The following is an 8,182-nucleotide window of genomic DNA, read 5'->3' as shown; positions in this document are numbered from 1 at the left end:
TAGCAGTTCGAAAGCACGTCAAAGTGCAAGTAGATAAATAGGTACCGCTCTGGCGGGAAGGTAAACACTCTGATAGTGTGCTGTTTCAACATCTATATTTTTCTGGCCTGGATTCTGAGGTTCTGAGGGATGAAGACGTGAAGCTGCACTGTACTGAGTCAGATCATTGTTTGAGCTAGCTCAGTGACCTGATGGATAGTGGCTCACCCAAAAACCAGAGACCCTCTGCTCTGCCCTTGACCTCTGACCGCTGGCTCATAGCTGTTCATCTCATTTATACATCTGCTTAACACCCCTCCCAAATGTAATGTGAATATTAATTTGTCTTCATGGCCTGTTTTAAGATGTATAAAGCGAAACCTGCAAAGTTGACAGAAGCACTGCGCTGATATTCCCTCTCTCCTTTCTTCTGGTTTTCTTGAGAAGCCACTTAAACTCATTTCGAGCCAAGCGTGATCCAGAGAAGTCTGCTGTTATAAATCACCCAATAACTCCAGGGGGAAACTTTGCCTGCAGATAAAAAACGAAAGGAACAACCCAGATGCCATCTATTCATTAATGTGACCCAGCAAAGTGGTTTTCCCTCCTAAGTCTTGCATTTGCTTGCCATGGTGAAATACGGTGTGGTCTTGATTGGGAGATTGAGGGCAAATGTAAACTCGTGTTGGCGCATGAATTCACTTCTCGAAGGGGAGGTTTGTGAATATGTTCTTGACTGATGTATCTCATTTGCCTCCCCCTGAAGCAAAAAAGCCTCTTCATTAACCTGAAAATCTTGTCAGCTCTCTGTACGCGCAACTGTCAGTCCTTTCCCCTGCTTGTTGCTCTGTGCTATAGAGGGGTACCACACAATGGGTTTTATTCTGCAGAAGAAGGAGTATGAGCAGATAGACTTAGACAATAAATATTCATGATGAAGAGTCTGCGATGTTAAATACTGTCCTGTCAGCGGGACTAATTTTCATCGTCAGCTTTAAAAGGCAAGGAGGCTATGCAAATATTGGAGTAACATAATACAGATAGAAATCGATTTAACTCTCAGGTTATGCATTCTGAAACTGGTGACATCCTCTGTTAGCAAATATCAGGACAGCTACACTGATGACTTGGACGGAAAGGTATTGATTTACGCTAGGAACACATCTCGCTTGGCACATCATTTAAGTGTGCTGAGCCTCAAAAGATGGTTAAATGCCTCTTTGTTAGAGCCAGATCTACATATATAACAGATTAATAGGATTGAGTGACCTGCTCACCACATGAAACGGATACTTTGCCCTCTCCTTGTGGAAAAGAATTTTCCCCCCAGTTCAAAGCAAGGTAATATCACATATCATGAAGGACATTTGTGTGAAGTGTCAGACTTGCTTTGATTGAAAGAAAATGCCAGAACCAAGAGGGGCTGAAAGGTTCACCTTTACACTCCCAATCAATTATAATTTTTTCCCCCCTCAAGAGGACTGAATTAGGCATTCTACTTTAAAAGATTTTAAAGGGGCACAGGCCCTGATATAATCAAGGGCGAAACTGGATATGATTATCCTATTTCCATGCATTTAAAACACAGAACTGCCCCAATCACATATAGAGAGAGAAGGTGTATGCGTGCGCATGTATGTTTCTGGTTTTAACCGTAAAAAGGGGGAGGAGTGCTGAATCTTTTTTTTTTTTAATAATATTTATTAGTTTTCCAACAAATTAAACACAAACTACAAAAAACCAAAAAAATCCCAAAAACATACAAAAACATAATACAATACAAAAAAACTACAAAACACTAGCATACAACTAACAGAACAAAACAAAACCCATTCAAAACACAATCCAATTTCAATATCTTATCTTTCTTCCACTAATTTCCACGACCTCCTCACACCTCCCTTTTTGTATTCCACTTCTATTAATTGTTTCAGCAATTCCTTTCCATCTTCCTCTGTTTTCTATCCTATAATTATCTTAACACTTTCTAACCTTGTTTTTCCCTTTAATGCTCTAATAACCTATTTATACTTAATTCCTTATAACATTTCTACTAAAGCCATATAACTTCATTCCAACATTTTTCTAACATTCATTAATTTTACAGTATTTCTGTAAATAGTCTTTAAACTTTTTCCAGTCTTCTTCCGCCGACTCTTCTCCCTGGTCTCGGATTCTGCCAGGGAATCATACCACTTTCCCACAGCCAACCTCCCTGCAGCCCATCTCTCCACAGGCTTTTCTTGCAACTGAGCAGTGTTTTTTGTTTTGGAGCTCCATTGAGTAGAAAAGATGGTTAAGGAGAGGCTGTAAGAAGATAATTTGCAGGCCAGAAGAGGGTTCTGTGCGCCCTTTGTTGTGGAAATAAGATGTCCTGATCCGTCTTTCTGTGCAAGTAAGCAGCAACATGTCACTGAAGTTGTTTTGAAGTGGAAGTGTACCAGATCATCCACAGATCACCCAGCTTTATCAGCTGCAATGTTTCCTACATCCAAATTTTAACTCCACCCCTTCCATTGTCCTTGTTCCAGCATACCCAGTCTCCCCCCACCAACGTAAATTAGTTGTGGTATAACATCAGGCAACCCTGCTTTCATTTTTGTACTTTCTGTTTAGACCAGTGGTTCTCAAACCTTTTTCTCTGGGCCACACTTTCAGAATAAAAATAATAATTGTGCCACACTGAATTTTTTATAGATGAGAAAAACATTGGCAAACACAAAGAAACAACTCCTAGCAGTGCCCTGATTTATAACATAGAACACAATTACTTTACAATATGATCATGGGGCATCCAGAAGATATAAAACAATGCAGCCACATAAGAACAGAAATCATTCTCAAAATGTAATGATAAGCGATCTTCTTACATATGTAAGTATGGATACGAACTCAATGAGAGGCGTGAGCCTGCTTGTGCTGGGTAATCTCATATCTATTAGGTCTAATTTGAGACGAGCAAACTCTCATTTCCTCATTAGCACAAAGAAACCTTTCTCTTTTCTGATCTTTCATATTTGTCAGAGTTGAAGCTGTTCTTTGAAATTCATACTTCTTCAAATTTTCTGATGCAGTTTTCCAACCAAGGTGTTAAAAAAAATGTATGTAAGTATAAATTCTTATACTGAACATAACATTAAAATGCAATATGTTTGGGGAAATTGTTTGCAGAAATGTATATATTAGTGGAAATCACCTAAAAATGCATATTTGGAGAAGTGTGCAGTATAATGCTGATGGATTTTCATGAGGACTTTTAAAAAGGCAACAGACTTGCATAATTTGTGACCTCTGTGTTATCACATTTCCCTTTCCTCCCATTTGCTAGAATTCTACAGTTGTGCCTGGGCAGGTCTCTATATCAGCCACGTATAAAATCCTTATTAAGTCAAGTAAATCAGGACATTCGAATCAAAAGTTCACGATAGTCACGCTCCTGCTCTGTTTCAGCCTTCATACTTAAGAGAAATTTCTTCTTGATACCGTTCAAACACCACATTCATTATTTGATTTCAGCTTCATTCTTTCAGGACCATGGACAGCACAGACATCACAAAAGGTGGAATCTACACACATATAAAAACTGTTTTGAAAATGCTTTTTTTTTAAAGAAAAGTTTGAAAAAATACATTGAATTTTCCACAAGGCCTACCATCACCATCTAGTGTCACATTGTAGATTGCACTTAAATCACACTTAAAACGTTTTATTTGCAGCTGTATAGCTGAGTCCTAGTTTGCTTGTTCACCTCTCACTCTCTTATATGAGATCTGTACACAGCAGGTATAACACTAACTCCAGTGGTGCCTCCTGATTGTGGCCTGTAATTTCATCCATATTATTGTAGGGCTTCCATGCAGTTCTGTTGAGAGAACCACTATGTTGGGGGACATGGCAAGAGCAAAACTTTCCCTTTGGGCCCACATCAACAAATGTTCCATGAAACACTTTGTTCCAACCAAGAGGCATTATACAAGGTCATAGGTGCTGGTTCCTGGTAGCTGAGGCACATTGGGCCACCTCAATGTTTTTTCCGTTTTTAAGTGGGTTGAACCCCCCTCCATTGTTGAGGCCAAATGCAAGGCCAGGTGCAGAGCGACCGCAGGACGTCACATGGCACTGCATGCACGTCGACAGGCTGTCACATTGGGGCCCCTCAATCTTCTTCAGATTTTGCTGATTTCTGCTATCTGGCACGTCTGAATTCTGTAACATTTCAACGTGCTCGAAAATTAACTGTGCATCCCTTCCCATTCTTCTTCTTTCTTCTTCTTTGGCTGTCACTCATATCCGAGTAAGATAGTCTTCCATGAAAACGGTCTTAACAGTGAGTCCGTAAGTGACTGTGGAGGCCAATTCTGGATCCACACATTCTTCCACGGTGGGGACATAGGTTTCTGGGTGGGAGTTGATCACGGTGAGGGTTTTCCAAATGTGCCTTCCTCTTAGCTCATTTCTCCTTATTGCCCTGAGTTCATGCTTCTTCAAAGTCCGTGACACCTTTGGTAAAGGTTGTTCTCCAGTTGGAGCACTCATAGGGCAGTTTCCCCCAGTTATCAGTTCTTATACTACATTTTTTAAAGATTTGCCTTGAGAACATCTTTAAACCTCTTGTGTTGTCCACCTATATTTCGCTTTCCATTCTTAAGTTGGGAATAGAGTAGTTGCTTTGGAAGACGATAATCCGGCATCCAAACAACATGACCAGTCCAACAAAGTTGATGTTGAAGAATCATTGCTTTGACACTGGAGATCTTTGCTTCTTTAGTACACTGATATTTTTTCGTCTGTCTTCCCAAGTGATGTGTACAGTTTTTCAGAGACACCGTTAATGGAATCTTTCAAGGAGTTGGAGATGGCATTTATAAGTGGTTCATGTTTCACAAGTGTACAGTGAAGTTGGTAGCACAATAGCTTTGTAAACAAGCTTTTTGGTTTCCCTGTAAATGTCCCTCAAACACTCTGTGCTTCAAGCGAGAGAAAGCTGTGCTCGCAGAGCTGAGGAGATGCTGGATTTTGGCATTGATGTTGGCCCTTGTAGGAAAACTGCTCAGGTAGGAAAAGTTCCTGAAGCTGAGGCTCCAATACTTTGGCCACCTCATGAGAAGAGAAGACTCCCTGGAAAAGACCCTGATGTTGGGAAAGATGGAGGGCACAAGGAGATGGGGACTACAGAGGACGAGATGGTTGGATGGTGTTCTTGAAGCTACCAGCATGAGTTTCATCAAACTGCGGGAGGCAGTGGAGGACAGAAGTGCCTGGCGTGCTCTGGTCCAGGGGGTCACGAAGAGTCGGACACGACTAAACGACTAAACAACAACAAAGGAAAAGTGGTCGACATTTTCCAACGTTTCACCATTAAGTTGGATCTGGGGCACTGCAAAGGGTTTTTTTGTGTTTGTTGGTGCAGCACTTTGGTTTTTTTGGGATATTGAGCGATAGGCCAAGCTTTCCGTAAGCTTCTGTGAAGATATTTTAGGATGGTTTGGAGGTCAAAGTGCACACTGTGTTGTCATCAGCATACTGAAGCTCTATGACAGAGTTTATGGTAACCTTACTCTTTGCTTTCAGCCTACTCAGATTAAAGAGCTTTCCATCTGTTCAGTATATGATTTCTACCCCGGTGGGGAGTTTCCCTTCAACAATGCGTAGGATCATGACGATGAAGGGAATAAATAGAGTTGGGGAGATAACACATCCCTGTTTAACGGCTGATCCCACTGTGAATGGTTCACTTTGAGAGCTGTGATTGTTGCCATCATATTATCATGGAAGAGCTGAATGATGTTCACAGATTTATCTGGGCAGCCAACTTTCAGAAGGGCAGTCCATAGGGCTGTGTGAATTACAGTGTCAAAGGCCTTAGCCAGGTATTAAGATCAGCCAGCCATGCTGTTACTGCGTTTTGAAATCATATAATGATGTAATGTTGCTTGCTTGGCGCATTGGGCCTGAAGTTAGTCAAGGAATATGTAAACAAGTTCTGTTTCATTCCAGATTTGCCATTGTGCTATTATTTGATCATATTCTGTATAATATTGCACCAAAACCAGTTTTGATTCAAGGAGGTAATGAATGTCAATGTTGGGGGATGTTCAGAGATTGCATAATAACCCTCCTTTCCACGATGAAAGCAGAAACAACGCAAAACCAAAAGTCAAGGAACCACTTCAAAATGTGTTTCTTTGACAAAAGCATGTTGTGCAATGGAAAAAAATACACCCAACATTATTAAATCAGAGCAATCGAAGAAAAATAGACAGTTAGGAGCCTTGACACCAAACATCAATGCCTTTTCTCTCCTTAAGCCTTTTTGTTTGCTATTCTGCACTTATCCAAAAATTATAAAATCTCAGAGGGCAACATTTTACAGGGTCTGTTACTTTGTGACGGAAGAGTAATGGAGACTTATGATCTCTTTGTAATCTGTTTATTTACAATTATGAACATATAGCTTAAGGGAGCAGGCAATGACCTCATCCTCAACAGACCGTAATAATCCTCACCAGGATATTATTAAATTTCAAGGTGATGTATTTTTCACAGATTAATTTCTTTACCACTGCCAATTATTCAGTGTTGTGCTTTCAGTTAAAACAAAGGCTATCCTTTCTCTATCTGAGGTATTTATTTGTTTATTTTTCTTACAAAAAAAATGTCTGAAAAGCCAAGTGAGTGATATTTAGGGTTCTCTGGATGATGACCCCACAGAAAAGGAGGCATGATAAGGTAATCTCTTGTTAGGTCAATTCCGGTTGTATGCATGGCAGACAAGAAGCTTTATTTTCTGTTTTGCCTCAGGAGCCGCTGAGGGAAACTCAAAGCCTGTCTGCATTTATGCCCGCTGATGAAACATGCCTTTTTAAAATTTAAACTAAATATGAGCATGGAAGTTTAGTAGGTACATTTGAGATGTTCATGGACAATAAGAAGCTATTGACAGCTATTAGCGATGTTCACTAAGCTGAACTTTTGCGGCCACAGTATTCCTCTGATAACCAGATGCTGGGGACAGAGGATAGCTATCATGACCATACCCTCCTTATGAGTTTGCTAGATCTACTTTGCTTTCCACTAGCAGAAACTAAATTCTGGTTTAGATGGATTTGATGCTTGATTAAATGAAGCATTTTGTTTGGAGAAGGGCTGCAACTTAGTGGTAGGCATGCAAAAGATTGCCAATTCAAACCCTGGCAATCAGTGAGTTGGGCTGGACAGCCTCTCCTCCTCAGGGAGGGGAGGAGTTGTGAGCAGGAGCCATTTCCTGCTTTGGCAGGGGGTGTGACACCCCCTGCCCAACTGCTCTGGCTGCCGTGCCACGCCCCCAGGTGGCCAGCCAATCGGCTGGAGGCTTGGGGGCGGGGTTTAGTCACTCAAACATGGCCCGGCAGCGTTTCGTCAGATCACCCACCTACCCTCCCTCGAGTTCATTGCTTGGTTCTTGACATTGCTATGGACCTGTGATTGGTCACCTTGGTTGGCCAAGGGGGCCTGGTAGGAATTTTTAGCCAACTGGCAAATTGGCACCGGCCACTTTGTTTTTCGCCTACCTTGTAGCAAATTGTCACAACTTTTGGGTATTGGCGGTTAGGCATTGGAATATGGTTGTGTGTTGGAGGGCAGGTGTGGCCATCGCCTACCCCTCCATTTTGTGGCTATTCTGGTAAAGGAATCCGGCGGTCGTGGATCCTGTCCGATGCCCTTGCTGGTGGCTAGGGCCATGGCACGACCCCCGGTGAAATCAGGGGGAGCTTTCAGTTGTATTTGCATCAACAGGCTCCTCCCACTGGTGGTTAACCCTTGATAGACTCACCCCTCCCCGAGGGGGTGGAGTCATGCTTTGTTGTTTTATCCAATGCCTAAGCCAATACCTCTCACATGCTGTAATCAATAAAGTTGTGGCCTTTTTTAGCCCATTAACCTAATACAGTGGTGCCTTGCAAGACAAAATTAATTCGTTCCGCGAGTTTTTTCCTTCTACGAGCTTTTTCGTCTTGCGAAGCACCACTGCATTTAAACACTGACAACGGCGGGGAGGGGCGGGGAGAAGCAGGACAGCTGCCGCAGCCAGTACCTCAGACTCACCCGCGCGTTGTGGCAACCATGCGACGTGGCTGCTGGAGGGCGGCGGGGCTCAGGAGCGGAACCGCCACCATCCTCTTCACCTGAGGGAGAGAGGGAGAGAGAGGCGCTGGCGGCAACG

The sequence above is a fragment of the Podarcis tiliguerta genome (genome assembly GCF_965153285.1).
Source record: "Podarcis tiliguerta genome assembly, chromosome: 7".
Lineage (NCBI taxonomy): Eukaryota > Metazoa > Chordata > Lepidosauria > Squamata > Lacertidae > Podarcis > Podarcis tiliguerta.
The sequence above is the reverse complement of the archived record's forward strand: the minus strand, read 5'-3'. Positions refer to the sequence as shown.